Here is an 18,161-nt window from a genome sequence, read left to right as displayed (position 1 = left end):
ACAGGATCAGGAAACTGAGTTTGCTGAAACTCCACCAAAAAAAAAAAAACCAAAACCAAAAGGAAATAGAGTAAAAAACAAAACAAAAAAAAAGGAACATGGGGTTTATGTGGCGTGTCAAGATTTTTAGGTGCCTTGTTAAGCTGGCCACAAATCTTATCCTGAATACAAGAAGATGGAAGTAGATCAGTGGCCAGAGTGTTCAAAACCTGGGAGACATGGAGAACTTTTATTGTTAGCAAAAGTTCCTGGAAATGGCAATTAAAAATATATCCTGTAAATAAGTTAATATCAAAAACTTACAGCATTCAGCAAAACGGATATGTTTTATTAAGAATAAGTTTGCTCCATTTGAAGCATGTTTAAAAAAAAAACCTATTTCACCAGGAATAAAACAAAACAATAAAACCAAACTCAGAAAGAACTGGGTACATTTTGAAATGTCAGCATGTTAGCCCATAGGAGATGTATTTTGGTCATCTTCTGCTCCCTGTCTTTATAAATGAGTCTGATGAGCCAAAGTAGATAAATTATTTCCCTTCTTTGTATTGGAGCATATCAGAACCCTACAACATATTGCAAAAGATTACACGATTCTAACTCTGCAAAGTATTGGAAAATGTGATCGAGACCCTCAGCTGCAGGGTAGCAGGGTATTTTAGAATAAATGCATTTGGCTCAGTTAAACAGTGTTTACATACACAAAATCTCTCTATTTCTGTGCAGCATATTGACCTGAACTCCCCTAAAATAAACCCATTTTTGCAAAGGCACTTCAAAAAGCAACCTCTGTATAGAATGCCATCCATGTGAACTACACTTGCAGAGATAACCCCATCACAGTGGATGTGATTTTCAATATATTTGAAATAATATTTACATATTCAATTTTTTCTATCATGAAATGCTCTATCAACTGTTACATTCCAATAACCATGAACGTAAATGAGTGCAGACTTCAAATGGACAATCATTAACCTATGCTGTAATGATTATACAACATCCTTCAAATACTGAATGTTTTGAATGTGATCAAGTGATTCTTTCTTGTTATTTTGACTTTCATACTAATTATTAAACTTTAATTACCCATTATGGGTAATTATTAATATTTATTGTGCATTATTGTCATTGTTCATGGGCTTTTATAAAGAGAACTATACTTGATATAGAGAAAAACATCATTAAATTAAATATTCATTTACATGGTTTTGCAGCAACCTATTTTTAAAACAAATGGGTATGAGTCTGTTTTTCTATTAGCTGTTATGTTTATAAATATTGATTTACTGCCCATTATTCTTCTTGACTACATTTCTGTGACTTTCTATACCTTTATGTTTTCTCTATAAGCATTTTCTCCCTTGTTAAGATTACAAATGTGAACAGAATAAGAAAGAAAGTTGTTAGAAAAGCAAGAAAATAAAAAGTTTCTACCAGTTACATTAGCAGTATAAATTATTTCCAGTGTTGGTACCTGGGGTAAGACAGAAGTAAGAAAAGCAATCACAATGTGCTTAAATTAAAATTAGGTTAAAAAAAAAATTCCATGTATTACTTTCTCTAGAAATTGAGATGGACTAAAGCCAACTGACTTTTTGAGAAGCACACAGAGCTTAACTCATTTTAAATGTCCTTAAACATAGTAAGAGGCCTAGTAGGATTTTTAAAAGTCTCTATGTCTGGACCAAAAATACAACTGATACTATAGTCCATGGCTGGTTTTAAATTTAAATGGGCAAAGTGTGGCTTCACAGATGTCCCACGCCACAAAGTAAGGTGGCACATAGGGTCTAAAATAAATTTGGCCATCATTTTCTTTGAAAAATCTACAAATTTGAGCTGAATTCTTTGAAACCTTTTATTCAAAAGCATTCCTTAAAATATAACTGCTGGCTTCTTTTGGCCTTCAGCAATTCACTGAGGCAGTCTCCACCTGAAGGTTGACATGATTCAGGGCCACCACCATGGTGTCATGGAATTACAGAATGGTTTGGGTTGGGAGGGACCTTAAAGGTCACTCAGTTCCATGCCCTGCCACGGGCAGAGACATCCTCTACTAGACCTGGTTGCCCCATGGCCCATTCAACCTGGCCTTGAACATTTCCATGTATGGGGCATTCACAGCTTCTCTGGGCAACCTTTGCCAACATCTTACCGCTATCACAGTAAAGAATTTCTTCCTAATATCCAATATAAAGCCGTCCTTTTGATTAATGGCTGTATATGGTTCCTAGCGGGACTGAGCTCAGGACATGCATTCACCCAGGACATTCATTCACTCAGCGTGGCAAACAAATTCATTCCCTCAGTACAAATTCAAAGCTCAGCCTCAGCCACAGACATGGCCACCATGCACTTGCTGAAAACATTCCCAGCAGGAAAAGTCAAATCTGAATATTTATAAAAGGTGAGCACAACATGTATGTGTCTGTGTGTGTGTGTGTGCTCCATTTAAATGAATTTTACAGATGATCTGGACTAATAATATAAAAAATAAATTTTTGCAACATCTCCCCTTATACATGCTATTTTTTTAAAGATTTATCATGCATTCATTTCCGTGAGTCTCACGTGACTTTTTACCCAATTAAAACAAGCCATACATATGTAAAATCTTCACCACCTTAAAGAATTTGACCCATATTGGGAACAATGTATGATACGAGACTGTATCATCCGTGGTTTTATTTAAACCTCACATAATCAGATGCCATATTTAGGTTTGAAAAGCCTTGGTTTTCTGTGCATATCTGGGTTGCTCCTGCTCCCCCAGAAGCCCATAAGAACACTGATTTGAAGCAAAGCCCACTCAGCATGCAAGGAGGCAGGAGCAGCAGCTGGTTTATGCACACTTACATGCATACCAATATCATTCTTACAGGTTCATGTAAAAATAATCTGAGGATTTACTTCCAAATAGTCCAAATCCCTCTTTCCCTTCATGATAGGCTCCACTGTGCCTGTTCGGATTTCCAGGTGTCATTTAAGAATGTGAAGTGCTTGTGAAACAGGAGGCAGAACAGCTAAACCTGCTTCTGAAACAGATGACCCCATCTCCTCTGCACGTCAGAGCTGGCCAGTGGATTGACCTGGATGTGTATTCACCTGTTTTCTGAGGGCAGAGGGGCCATTCTTTTATTTGGGATTTGTTGTTTTCTTTGAATATAATTCTGATTGAAATCTGAGTAAGATGCATTAAAAATAATGAATGCGCGCTGCCAAAAAAATACTGCAGAGGTGTAATCTTTGACCTGGTTTCCCTGAAAATGTGTGAGAGAAATTTAGACATTTCCATGAGCACAGCAGGATTTTTACAGCTCACATTTCTGCTCCCTGGTGCTCTCAGAGGGGCAAACTGCATACAAAAACATTAGATGCTCGATTAGATAATAGCATTAGCATTTAAGATAAACTTTCCTTTCTTCACAAAGATAAACTCTCATTATTTAAAACGTGTTTCATCCTCTGGCTCCTCCATAGGAGATACTCAGGCGAGCTACCTGCCAACAGCAATTAAAGCTTAGTTTGCAAGGAAAGTGGGTTTAATTGCCAAAGCACTATTTATAGGAAGTCCCCCACGAGGATTACTGAGCTGCAAGAATGCAGATTAAGCAGAATGAGGGCAGCAGGGAGTGTGATGCACTTTGGCTAAACAGCTCTGTCAAGCTCAATAGGTGTGGGAGCCGCAGGAGCGCCGGTGACAGCCCAACACCGCTTCCCCCTCGCTGAGCTGGGTGCTGCAGACACTCTGCAGTGTGACAGCACGTCCTCAGACATTTCATAGCAAAGCATCCTCTCTCTCCAGGTATTTATCCCCTCCCCTCACCACCCAGTAACCGTCACAGCTGGCAAAATCAGCCTTGGGGTGTTGCCGGCTTTGTGGGTTGGGGGATTATGGTTGTGCCTGTTCCCAAAGGATGTAGAGGGGAGCCACAGTTCTGCCCCTAATGGGGCTGGAGTACTTCAGGGAAGGGAATTAGTCCTGCATTTCACTCCATGCCTTGCAGCAGCAAATGAGTGAGTTTATCTCAACAAAGAATATTAGGACAGGTAATGAGAGACAGCCACAGTGAACCCAGGGGTAATAGGGCGACTGTAACTGCAGTTGGGACAGGTGATTTCCTGTCACTTCTGCCTTCCTCACGGTCTACCTAGTGAAGGGACAGAACTGATCAGTGTAAAAGGGGAATAATTGAACTATTTTGGTTTGAAAGAACTTTTAAAAGTCATCCAGTGCATCCCCCTGCATGAGCTGGGACACCTTCAACCAGATCAGGCTGCTCAGAGCCCTGCCCAGCCTGACTTTGCATGTTTCCAGGGATGGGGCATTCACCAGCTCTCTGGGCAACTTGTGCCAATGTTTCACCACCATCAAAATTAAATTTTCTTCCTTATGTGTAGTCTAAATCTGCCCTCTTTTAGTTACAAAGCATTATCTCTTTTCCTATTGCAATAAACATGTTAAATGCCCTCTCTGCCTTTGTCTCTAGACTCTTTATCTGCCCCTGTGTACGTGCACAGTTCATCTGCCCCATCTGCCTTCTCAAACAACATCTTCCCCTCAGGGAAGAGACAAGCTGCTGTAAAAATGGGAAATTTTATGCTTTCCTGTTAATTCTTCATAATCTTTTTATCATCATCATCATCAAGCTCAGCAAGAACATAAATGTTGGGATATTTGGGCAAAGGAGTGACTGAAAATAAGTATATCACAGCCTAACATTGATTAAGATCAAATGCTTCACTAAGCTTTAATATGATTTCTAATTGTTTAAATGCATTTTTAAACAATCTTAGCTAAAAATTCACAACAGTTAATCATAAAATAGTAAAATATTTTATTTTTCCAAGATATTTTCAGCTGTGGTTAATGAATAAATTAGCTCATCTGACAGAAATTCACAGGCAAAATAGATGTTGTCAAATCTACAGTTTCACCGAAGGGGTTCCGGCTGAAAAATTACATCCTTCTCTGATTAAATCCCTCATTAAGATTCAGGCCTGTTCTGTCAGTAAATCAGTAATCTGGTAAAAAAGGATAATATCATCATATTCCTTGTTGGCTTGTCTGTGTCCATCTTATCCCACCTTCTTTATACTCTAAACTCCCTGCAACAGGGATTGTGTTCATCACACAATCCACAACTTGCCAAAATCCCAGAGTTCTGTCATTTCCTATTAACTCTTGCACTCCCTGAGCTGCCATTATTTCTACACTGATGGTAACACAAGAAAAACATGAGATTTAATCTCTTTGCAGGCCTCAGCACTTCTCAAGCATATGCCCAGATCTAGGAAAATTTTCAAGATTTCTCTCTGACTGCGAAATTTTGACAGCTCTGTTTGCACTCATTTTTAAGGAAAATTTAATTACGTCACATAGCACCTTGATTGTTGGAGTCAGAGCTTTAGGAAAAGGAAAACACATAAAGAAATTTGACTGAATCACAGGTGGTCTGCAGTAGGACGAGCTTTTTTATAGTCATGGAAACGATGGTCTTTTGAAAGTCAGCAAGACCAGCAGCACAACCCTGTGAGGCCATAGCACTTAAGGATTAGTTCCATAATTTCCACACTGCCTTTTTTTACTTGCTCAGATAGAACACCTTATGAGGTTGCCTGGCATCACGTGATTCATTTGTCAGTATCCACAAGAAACAGCTCCTCTTGCAAAACTGACACTTACATGTAATGTGGAGTGGGACAACAAACACCCTGGATTTACCTCAACCTGAGGCCACCCATTTAAAAGCTGAGAGAATTGGGATTGTTCAGTCTGGAGAAGAAAAGGCTTCAGGGCAGCCTAATTTTGGTCTTCTCTTTCATGAAAGGAGCCCACAAGAAAGATGGAAAAAAGAGACTTTCTGCAAGCATGTGTAGTAATAGGAAAAGTTTTAAAGTGAAAGAGGGCAGATTTGAATGAGCTATTAGGAAAAAAATTCTTTACTGTGAGGGTGGTGAGACCCTGTCACAGGTTGCCCAGAGAAGCTGTGGCTGCTCCATCCCTGGAAGTGTTCAAGGCCAGGCTGAACAGGGCTTGGAGCAACCTGGTCAATTGGAAGGTGTCCCTGCCCACGGCAGGGGGTGGAATGAGATGGTCTTTAAGGTGCTTTCCAACGCTTTCCAACCCAAACCATTCTCTTATTCTATGATTCAATGATTTCTCCTAATAGGGCAGGAGCAAAACCTGAAAGAGTGCAAGTTACTGGAAAATTCCAATGCTAAGTCTGGACAGATATTTAATGACCTAGATTCTGAGGAACAAAACAATGGTCCTCAGAAGCCAAAATCTTAGAAGAGTGAACTACTCTTCTCTTTTCTCTGGGGCAATCTGGAGAATCAAGTATGAATATGCTCATTAAATGAAGCAAGAATTGAGTGTCTGTTAGTGAGAGGAGAATATTGGGTCTTGCATCACTCAGCATTTCAAAAGCCAAAAGTGTGACACTTACTGTTTTTCACAAACATTCATTCTACTCCTTTTTTTCTCTATTTCTTCCCTTCCCTTCCCAGACCTACACTCTCACAGTGATCAACGATCCCAGTGACTCCCTGACTTTAAATCTGGGTTCAGAAACAGATGAGCCCACACTGAATCCAGGAGTCTCCTAACTTGGAAGCTTGAAGATATCCAGATCAGATCAAAGCTTGGCTCCTCCTCATGCAGAATAGTAATGCATTTTCCCATCCTTTTGACTGGATCTTTGTTCTTAGCTGGCAGAGGGACAACGCAGTGATGCACAGCTGAACCACATTCCCCAAACAGAAGGCCAACAAAAAAAAACCCAGGGTCTGCCTCTACAGCTGACTCACAAACACCAGGCACAAACAGTAACATGAAGGTTTCAAGGAGAAGCATCCTGCTTAGAACCCTATAAACTGTGCTTTCTGTTGGGTACTTTCTTGCAAAGATTGTCACTTCTAATCAGTCTTAGGCAGAAGGAGAACTATCTTTTAAACAAACCTCAGAAATTATTCTTTTTAAGGATGGTAAATCTATGCTAACCAGTTATTGGTGCCACGTTCAGAAGCTCAGACAGAGTTAAATTATGCCTCAGATTAACGTATTGAGCAGTTCAGGGGTTAGACAAACAGCTGTTTCTCAAGCAGGCACACTACAAAGCTTAACTGTTCACTGGAAGGGCAGATACAGTCTAGCTGAAGTCCCAGTGGGCCAACTTTTATTTGTTTCTGATTGGGAGATATCCAAAGCTGACTCCACGCTACTGATGACCTCCCTTAGCAGGGGCAGAAAGTTGAACTTCTGGAGCCAGTGTGATTTTACCAGTCTCTGGGAAAAAAACCACAACAAATCTTCAGCAACTCTGAGATAATGTGCAAAATGTTGCACTTTCACTAATGAACTTTAAAAATTCTGGAAAAAAAAATAGATATGCAAACAGAGACTACAGGGGAAAACCATATAAAATTCCTGAAACAAGCATTACTTGTGACATTTTACAAAGGTGTTAGTTAACCAAGCATGTTAGTTAATGAAGTATATTTTAACACCAAATTACTCAATGGGAAATGCCCAACACAGATTGTTTTGTTACCTGATATCACTTAAAGCATTTCAGCAAAGCACTGATTTCTTTATTCAGAGCAGCAGCTGCCTAGTTTGGGGCAATGATTAAATGCTTACTCTGTATAAAAGACCTGGCTATAAGGAAAAAACCATCCCAACATAGAATGGAACATCCTTAAAAAAAAACCAAGAAAAAACAAAACCCCAAGAAAACAAAATCCAGAATTAATGGATTCAATGTCAAAAGTCCTAATAAGATCAGTGATAGAAGTCCTGTTAGTTTCAATAAGTGATTTGGTCCCATCCTGATACAGATCTGTTTGCCAAACCTCAAGACATGTAGATGTGGCATGTGGGGACATGGTTTAGTGTTGCACCTGGCACTGCTGGGTTAATGGTTGGACTTGACAATCTTAGAGCTCTTTTCCAGCATAAATGATTCCCTCATTCTAAGTGTGGCCATTCACTCTTTTGTCAGGGGAAATGTAGTCTACACTGGGTAGCCCAAACTATCTCAATAATAACCATGGAGTTTTCTGGATCTTCATGCGTGCACACTCAGAAGAATTCAGGAATGTGTTTTTTGTGACTTGTAGTGGCTTTTCTGACAGTTCCAAACTCCATGTGGACCCCCAGTGTCTGCCTTTCAGATCCTGCTCCAGTGGGTAGAGCACTTGCAAGTCTCACTGGTGACCAGAGATAGGACCAGAGGTTATGGCCTGAAGTTGTGTTAGGGAGGTTTAGGCTGGATATTGGGAACAGGTTCACCACCAGTGGGTGATTAGGCACTGGAACACGAAAATGGTCACAGCACTGGCCCTGACAGAGGTCAAGAAGCATTTGGACAGCTCTCTCAGGTAGGACTCTTGGAGCTGTGCTGTTCAGGGCCAGGAGTTGGACTTCAACATTCCTTGTCCCCTCCATCTCAAGATACTCTGATTTTATGATCAATTATAGTCAAATTTACTGTGCAAGCTCAAACCCACCAAATCTTAAGGAATCCAACATGTTTTATGGACATGAGGAGTGTACAAGTTCAGAATGCAGACTGTCTTTTGTCAGAGTAATGGGACCATCAGGGAGCACCATGGTGACATTAGATGTGTGTCTGCAGCCTCCCTTCCATCAGGAGGTCACCAAGAGGTCTAATGGGGGTTTGATATTACCATATGACTCTGCTGAGGTGACTTGGAAATCTGTCTCATAGATTAAAAGCAAGTAACACAGAGACAATTCATACTGAGAAATCCAGGGGGAATAACTGGTTATTAGTTCATTTCTTGTGGGCAGTATGGAAGAAGTGAGTCATTACAAAGGATAAACTCAAATTGCAACCGGCTTTACTTTTATATTGATAACATCTATTGCTAAATTATAACAATAACAGTGACGTTATCTTGAGAAAAGGGGCTTCAAAGCACAACTTCCCATCTTATTTGTGCTCTCTACCTAGAGGAACACTAGTTGCTTAGCTAAAGAACAGAAGAGATGTGGGCTTGATTCCTGGTCATGCTAAAGGTTTCCTGTCTTGCCTTGGGCAAGTCCCTAAATCTGCCTGAGTCTCATTTCCACCTCTGTGAAATGGGGATCATGGAACAGTGTGCCTTTCATCCACCTCAATTTAGAAGGTAAAACCTTTGTGTCACAGAATGCTTTACCATGTGAACTTCAGCATGTGTACAGGCACAGAAAGAGAGGAGAGGGCTTAAAACAAGACTTGCTCTTTCGAGGGGTACCATGAGTACTGAAAACACTGATAAATTGAGTTTTATTTAGAATGTACAAAACAAGCAGGGTGGAGTTTTTCTGAACAAATATTAATGTTTCCACCTGAGATTGTAGTCCGAAATCATGGCCAACAGGGAGGACAAGACCCTTCTTCCCCAAAAGCATCCTGGGCTGCATCACAAGAAGCTTGGACAGCAGGTCAAGAGAGGTGATTCTGCCTCCATTCTCTGCCCTTGTGAGAGTCCTCCTGAAGCTCTGTGTCCAAATATGGGATCCCCAGCAAAAGAAAAATTAGAATTTGTTAGAGCAAATCCAAATGAGGGCCACAAAAACTGTCAGAGGGCTGACACACCTATTCTATAAAGACAGGCTGAGAGAGTTAGATCTGTTCAGCCTGGAGAAGAGAAGGCCCTGGGGACACCTTGTTGTGTCTTTTCAACACCTAAAAAGGTTTGTAAAAAGACAGAGAGACACTTTTTACTAACACAGAACAAGGGGCAGCAGTTTTAAAGGGCAAGAGAGTAGGTTTAGATTAGACATTAGGAAGAAACTCTTTACTGGGACAGTGGTGAGGCCCTGGCACAGGTTGCCTAGAGAAGCTGTGGCTGCCCCATCCCTGGAAATGTTCAAGGATAACTTGGATGGGGCTTGGAGTAACCTGGTTCAGTGAAAGATTTCCCTGCCCATGGCAGGGGAGTGGATTAGATTATATTTTAAAGTTCTTTCAAGCCCAAAACATTCTGTGGATCTAAAAGTAGATATTGTGAACTGTTCAGTAAAAAGTCCTTTATTTCTTTTCAGTACTAAAAAGGCATATTTTATCATAGGGAATATGATATTTTATCATATTTTGTCAAGAAATATCAGAAGTTAGGTGAAACATCCCCACTTTCAGCAGTGTTTTTTGCATATGGCAACATCACTGGAGACCATAACAAAGCACGTTCCAGGCCCAGGGGGTAATGGTTGTTTGGTGCAAGTCAACAAAGAGAATTGTAACGCAAAATGGTTGAAAGCTCTGGCTAAAAACAATATTTTCATTTGGCAAAGCTTTTTTTCCATTAGTAACATGAAATGGGCAGGGAGAGCCCCTCACCTCCTGCACTGTGCCTCTGACAAAGTCAGTACTGCCATGCTGCTCAGAAGAGAGTGGGAAAACCTGGAAGCAGGTAGATTCCTGCAACCTACACCCTGCCACATCCTTAAAAGCTGGAGAGGAACCTAAATCTTGAAATTCACAGTTTTTAAGCCTTTATTATGATGACATATTGTTAGTTTTGCTTTAAACCAAGACATTTCCTTGAACTCTTGAATCCAATTGCTTGTGAAGATCTTTGCCCAGTGCTATTTAAAAGCCAAGGACTCTGTTAGAGTTGACTCTCTCTGCTTATCAACATTAGTTAAAATCACAGTCAGTACCCCAGGTGTGTTTTAAAGCTCCTCTGAACAAATTTCACTATTGCCACTGATGGCAGCTGTTCCAGGGACTGATTTCCTTTAGCTTGCCTTCTAAGAAGGAGAAAAAAAGGAGGAATTCTGTGATTTTTCTCATGTCATTGCATCTGTTTTGTCAAATTTACTTTTTTGCAGTCTCCAGGTTCCTGACATTCACCACAGCTAAACAAAAATAGAAAATAATAGAAAAAATCATGGAGTCCTGGCTCATCATCTGGCTAATGTAATGCTGCTGTAATGTTTTTCACTAAAATTAGATTAAATCCTTTCGCAGTAGGAAAAATATTCTCTTGCTCATTCTTGAGTTTCCAATCAAACCACAAACAGCATACACCTGAAATGATAAGAATCAGAACCCTCATATTCACTCTGAGTTATAAAATATTATTGTAATTAACAGTCAGCACTCTGATTATGATCAGAAGTGTCCCTTCAGGGCCTACCAGTGGACATCTAGCTGAAGAACCCTTTCCCAATGATGTCAAGTCAGGCTACATTTTAGGATGAGCACAAGATCCCAGCCACTTTGTGCAGCCCATTATTCCAAATCACATCTTTCAAAGGGTTTGAAGAGTGAATAGCCCTGAGATCAGGCAGGGTCAAGATCAAAAATCCTGGTTAAGATCAAGCAGAGACTCCCAGGAACATTTTTCAAGGTTAGATGCAAGTTCTGTGCATCTAAAGCACCAGGCAGGTGCATTTATTCCATGTTTTCCTTCAAGCTAATATTTCACCCAAGAAAAGGGATAATTTAATCGTGTTAAATTAGTAATTAATTGTGTTATGACCTCCAGTGTTACCCATTCATGTGCTTTGCTTTCAGCTGCAATGAGAGCAAAGGCATGGATTGGCCTGATGCTTTCCCTAGAAAGAGAAAACAGAGCCTATAATAATGGTACAGTCTGAAATTGTCCTTCTCTAGGCCTTGTTTCTTTAGATTGGCCTCTGCAGTCACAACAAACACCCAGCCCTGGTGACTGTGGACTGCAGAACCCTGCAGGTCTTAGCGAGAGCCTGACTTGCCCTTTCTTGCTCTGTGACCATGAGTTCCCTCCTGGATTAGAGAAGGGTGGATGGGCATGGAATTTAGCACACTTTTTCCTCGCTCTGAAATTATGCAATGACTGATGAAGCAATGTCTGACCCATTAAGGTGGCATAAATTATTTTCCCATGAGACCAAATGGAGGGCCAGGAAATGAATTTTATAAAAAGAATCAGTAAAATGTATTGTATTTTTATAGATGAGGCTTGAGTTGCATCAGATTCCCTTCCTTTCTTTTTCTTTTTCTTTTTCTTTTTCTTTTTCTTTTTCTTTTTCTTTTTCTTTTTCTTTTTCTTTTTCTTTTTCTTTTTCTTTTTCTTTTTCTTTTTCTTTTTCTTTTTCTTTTTCTTTTCTTTTTCCTTTTCTTTTTCTTTTTCCCTTTTCTTTTTCTTTTTCTTTCCTAGTGGGAGGCTCATTTGTGGTTGCAACCTGTCCCGTGTTGTTTGGTTTTTTTTTTTTTAATTGAAAAAAACCCATTTCATAACCAATACACAGCTAGTAAAAAAAAAAATCCTGTTTCTGCAGGTTCATGGCAAACAAGGAATCATTCATCCCCAACTCAATGACTTTGAAGCAAATAAACAAGCAAATAAAATGAATGCATATCTGGTTTGTTGTTTGGGGGGAAAAGTTCATTACTGGGATCACAATGGGGGGAAAAATACAACTTGCTTATGAAAATAATGAATTCAAGCCTGGGGCAAATACATGACAATTCTTCATTTACCTGAGAAAGAGAAATAGATTTGAGAGATATTGCAACCAAGGAAAATCCCAGTTCCTATGTATTTCCATAACTTCTTTGCCATAAAGCAAATATATTTTAATTAAAATATTGGACTGAACTTGACTGTTTTTATAGGCAGCCTCCTGTCATTGATCAAAACCACTTTCTCTTCTTTGAATGTTTTGTCTTATAAAAAATTAACCAGTGCAGGTTTTTCCCCTCTGTCTTGCCTGAAGCAAAACAGAAAGTTTACCTGCCAAAGGCAACCATTTTTGAATTTGCTTTCTTATGAAAAGGAGGCACCAGTGTTCAAAGCAATCAACAGAAGCTTTTTTTTCCCTTGAAATGTTTTTCTAAGCAGCACAAACCCACTTGACATCTGGAAAACTCCACCTGTTCAGTTCACTAGCTCATCACTGTGAGACATATTGAAAGTAAATAAGTAGATTGAGGTAAAGATGTGAATGTGCATGAGGTTGCACGTGTGAGCATAAGAGAATTGAGAGAAAATGCTGTAAAGAGCAAGGGCCAAAATTTTATCAACTCATTTGAATTTTTTTTTTTAAATATAATTTGCCAGCAAAACAAACAGTTGGGAATGAAGATGCCAAAAGTTTTCCAAACTATCTATTTGTTGATGAAGTTAAAGGGATGCCTTACTAATTCATTAAGCCTGTGACCAGTTTGGGGTGCTCAGATCCAGGTATTGCATGTTTTCCATTTCTCTTACTTCTTCCCATTTCTTATGTCTTAATATCATACTGAAGAACTTAAATCATGCTGAATAGTCAAGCATACTGCAGTGCTAGCAGGAACCCAGGGACCTGATTTTTTTCCCTGAATATTAGCCAAAGACATAGTAGATCAGTTCTGAACAGTGAAATGGACTTTACTGAAATAAATAATCTGTTTGTTTGTTTTCTTTTTTTTTTTTTTTCCTGCTCTATGGCTAGGTTCTCTGCAATGAGGTCTAGTAACTCACCTAATGCCTTTGGGGAGAGTAAAAGCTCCTGGATCTGACGAAATGCTAAAAATTAAAAGTAGCAAAATAATTCATCTAATCAACAGGTATAGCTGCAGCAAAATACACTTTTAGGATTGACAGCATACCAGGATCAGAGCAAATGTAGGAAATAAGTACCATAAGAAATCTGGGAAGCAAACAGCCAGCATACACTGTCTGATTAACTCACAACAAAGCGGTGATTTGAGCTGACAAAATGTTATTGGAGGGATCACTCACTTCAACACTGTTTGCTTTGGGAAGTCAGGGAGAGATTTATTATGGCTGAAAGCCTTTACAGCTGTCAGATATAAGTGCTAGTTAAAAGAAGAGAATATAGAGGCTTGAATTAACAGTGGGAGCTCAGGTCTGAATACACGTGAGAGCATAAGGTTTAATCTGAGTGAGGGTATCATCAAAATCTTGCTTGGAAATGCATTACTTTTAGATCATCTTACATACTGGCAAGGTATGTTTATTTTTCATGTATTGTGCCCTTATTGGAATACGTATCAGTGATAAAGAAGTAATGTTGCCATCAGACTAAAAGCTCCTAATGAGATCCCCAATCTCTGTCTTTTGACAGCATAGCTTCTTCACCATTGACTTTAAAAAGACTGAGGGATGTGGATAAACACACACCACTAAAACACTGTTCCTGAATGTTACCTGAAGGATCATTAAAATGTAGATACTTCTGCTCAATACTGATTAATTTTTTGGGCCAGGCCAGAGGAGCAAATACTTTTGGGTAAGTGTAACATATTCAAAATCACAGAGCTTGTCTTTATAAAAAGTCAGCTGCAAAATATATAGCTTTGTATTTGCTTTGGAAAAAGCATAAGTCCACATATAAGCAAACACTGAAACTTGAAGCTGTATTTTAAGCAGAAGTGGATGAAGGAAAGGGGTGAGTCTCAGTTAATATTTTAATGGTCCTTAGACTCTAACTATATCTAAAGACCTGGTCATCAATCCTTCTGAGAATATATTCAAGTTTCTCAGGAATTTGATCTCTTTCCTTAGTCATTCTCCCCTTACTCAGGTGAGTTAATCCAGACTACCCAAATGTAATGACCAGACCTCTCTTCAGAACAAAAAGGTTCATAAGAATGAGAGGGTGGGATACAGAAAGACTCCAGAAGATGACCCAGAGAATCTCAGTTTGTAAAGTTGTACTTTTAGTATGATACAGTTATTTAGGTTGAAAAGAGCTGCTGGAGGTTTGAACTGATCCCCCTATCAAAGGGCCAAAGTAGATGGCAATAATTTACTGCATCCCAAAATAAACTCAGTGTCTTAACGACTTATATGTATGAGAGTGTGGCCATTGGCTTGACTTCTTTTAGCTGCTGTGTGTGCTGCAGAACCGAGGGAGAACTGTCCCACTCTCACAGAAACACAGGTTGGCTAAGGTTGGCATGGGCCTCTGGAGGTCATCTTGTCCAACACCCCTGCTCAAGTAGGACCACCCAGAAAAGGCTGTCCAGAATCACATCCAAAAGAATCACATCCTTGAAACAAATCAGTCAAAAAGCAGGAGAGAGGAAGAGCAAAAAAGGGATGAGCCCTATAGTCACCATGTCACATCATAGACATATGATTAGAAAGAAGCCCAAAGTCTATAAAAAATCCAGGTATTTGTAAGCAAACTGCATTAGAATCCTCTTCTTAAAAAAACAACAGTCATCATGCCAGATTATCCAGCATTAGAAGTTCCCTTTTATAAAGCCTATTTCTCTTCCATCATACTTATTAACACTTCCAAGAAATGAGAGGGTCCTGAAGTCTGCAGCAAAGAGATGCTTTAGAGCTCATGAAACGTCTGCACGTTCTTTATTATTAGAAGTGACACCATTGTGCCGTCCAAATGGAGGACTGCCAGAACATGCTGCCAGTCACATTCAGAGCAGCATTGAAAACTCTAACAAAATGCTCTCCTCTCGCAAGTGCTCTCCCAGTTCAGCTCACAAAAATAATTTAGCGAGAACAAGGGTTGTCTGAATTATTAGTGAGCTGTTGAGCAGAAAAAGATAGCTTATAGTTGCAGCTGGCATTGCAAGCTTTTGAGGTCATGCAGCAAGTTTCTCTCCTCATACAAGCTTGCTTAATGTGCTGGGTTTGTTTTATGGCAAAAGTCCATTTTTAATAATATAGACATTATTACAGATTTTATATGAGAGAAGGTGTGTGCTCTAATAGGTTGAAAGCTTTGGCACAGATTGCCTGTGTGACCAGGCAATGTGTCTATGCCCAGAGATTGCCAGCTCTTGGGCAAGGAGGGAATAGCTTCTTATTATGCATTTATATAGTGCCTATCACAATGGGAGCTCTATCCCCTGGCAGCTAGTAATAAAAAACCCAGTCTGCTTCTTACTCTGGGAGACCAATCAAAGGAGGTGCCAGCCACTCATATATTTGTTTTCTGTTAACATGTGATATATAGGATTGTCATGTTCACTTGCCCAATGCCTGCTTATGTTTCCCCAGATTTCTCCCTAAAAAACCAATACTGTGACCATTATTTGAAGTGTTGCTTACAACGAGCCAAAAGGTGAGGTTATACAGCGGGACCATTGCAGGTGTGAGGCTGCGTTATTTTAACTTGCAGCTTGGCTCAAAACACATTGGCTAGAATTAATTTGGGTTGTGGTAGATGGCAGTAGATTCAGTCTAGTTGGTGGCCTGTAGTTGCAAAAGTACTAAAAACAATAATAAAGCTGGGCTGTGAAGGGTTGGGTCCTTCTCCCGCCTACTGAGGAGGGAGAAGTAAGTTAACTGGGAGGTTAATAGTGTAAAATCTTGATGTACTTTCTTATTTCTCATTTTAATAGAGAGGAGGCTGGGAAATCCAGTGGAGATTCAGAACCCCATTAGACCAGGGATGCCATAAACAAGTGAGAGAAGACAGTCCCCGAGTTGGCAGCTTTACCATCTCCATGCCAGACAGGATGCAACAGTGGATATTAAATGGACAAGTGGGGGCTGGCCTGGGAGTGTGGGGAATGAGGCAACAATAAACCCAAGTTAATTTAATGGGATAGAAGAGGTCTGGACTTGTTGCTTGTCTCACCTGAGAACTCCTATGTGCTGGGAACAGCTCGTGAGCTCTGTGGTACAGAAAGGATTTGCAGGCTCAAGGTGGGTAGAGCTACAGGTTCCCCAGTCCAGTGCACAGAGACAGGCAGAGATTTTTCCAAATGTGCTCAAGATTCACAGGGCACCAAATTAGGCATTTTGCTAAAGTATCGCATGTCCAAAGATGTCTAGCAACACTCAAATAATCCTAATGCATGACTAGTTTAAAGCTGGGTGTGACCTAATTTACATTATTTTGGCCCTAGATTTACCCAAAGAGAGAGGTTTATTCTCTTACCCCATGAAATGAATATTTAAGTTGTTCAGTACTTAAGACTTTATAGCAGTGGTGAAAATTTTTGGATACTCTGGAGGCAGGTAGCTGCTTTTGCATGGTAAATTTGTTCCACTTTATTACATATGTAAATATTTGTTATTTGTGTCCAGTGCACATTCGTAAAGTCCTTTGAAAAAGATTTATTTAAACTCAGGAAAGCAAATAGCTCCTCTGGACTGATAAGATGCTTGGCAGGGTAAGGACTAAGACAATTTTGGCCTTATATGTGAGTAAAGATGGAAAATAGCAGAATGAAGAGTTTCAGAGCAGTGTACCCAGGGCACCAATGGGCACCAATATTCATTTTGCTGTGTTGACAAGAGCTGCTGGTTTCTATTTGAACCAAAACTCAGGGCAGTGGTTTGGGTGCTGTGGTAGAAGTCAGTCACAAGCACTTCCTTCCTAGAAGATTTCAGTCCAAATTACTTCACAGAGGGGAGTTTTCTCCATTTATCTCCTTGTCTACCATACATGGGTAGACACTGGTGATTTTTAATCAGCTATGCCCCTGAAAAAAGAGGAGACTGAGCCCAAATGTATTCCAAAAAGAAGTGGTTTTGAGAAACATTCCAGTTCAAGTTCATCTCACCTTTAGCAGCAATCCTGGTCTTGCACAACCCTCCTTCAATTTGTTATTAATTCAGTTCATTTTCATTCAGTTCTTTCTGCAATTTCTGATAAGATGGCAAAATAACTATTTTGTTTAATGAAAATAATCACATACATGCCCACACACACACGTACAATCAATCACATTTTAAGTATATTAAATAGTGGTGCCGTAAATACTGTGGGAAGTAAGTGGGTTTAGAAAGCATGACCTTAGAACAACTGTGAAACAATTTGCTGCTGACAACATTTCTTTAAAAGGACAAGTCTGGATTTATTGTAGTTAAATGGTCCATTGGGAAACATTCACTATTTTCAATGTCACATACAGGAAACCCACCACATATCTTATTAAGAGAAAATGCGTCCTTTCAGATTGTAGATTTTGAGTGAAACATTGCTCATGTGTCCTGTGAAAATAACTCTTTATTTATAGCAACAGAGATTTATTTTAACATTTATATATTAATAGATATTTGTGATTGAGGACCAAAATTTCTAAAACTGTGTTTTCTACCATAATTCCAAAGCAGGGAACAACAGAAAGCTGAGCTATGCTAGAAAGAGACATCAAATCATAGCAGAATCTCCAAAGATGAATATGGACAGATGGATCTTTTCTCCTCCTGCTGAGAGGCTCACCAGATGG

This window comes from Molothrus ater, chromosome 5 (assembly GCF_012460135.2).
Source record: "Molothrus ater isolate BHLD 08-10-18 breed brown headed cowbird chromosome 5, BPBGC_Mater_1.1, whole genome shotgun sequence".
NCBI classification, from domain to species: Eukaryota; Metazoa; Chordata; class Aves; order Passeriformes; family Icteridae; genus Molothrus; species Molothrus ater.
The sequence above is the reverse complement of the archived record's forward strand: the minus strand, read 5'-3'. Positions refer to the sequence as shown.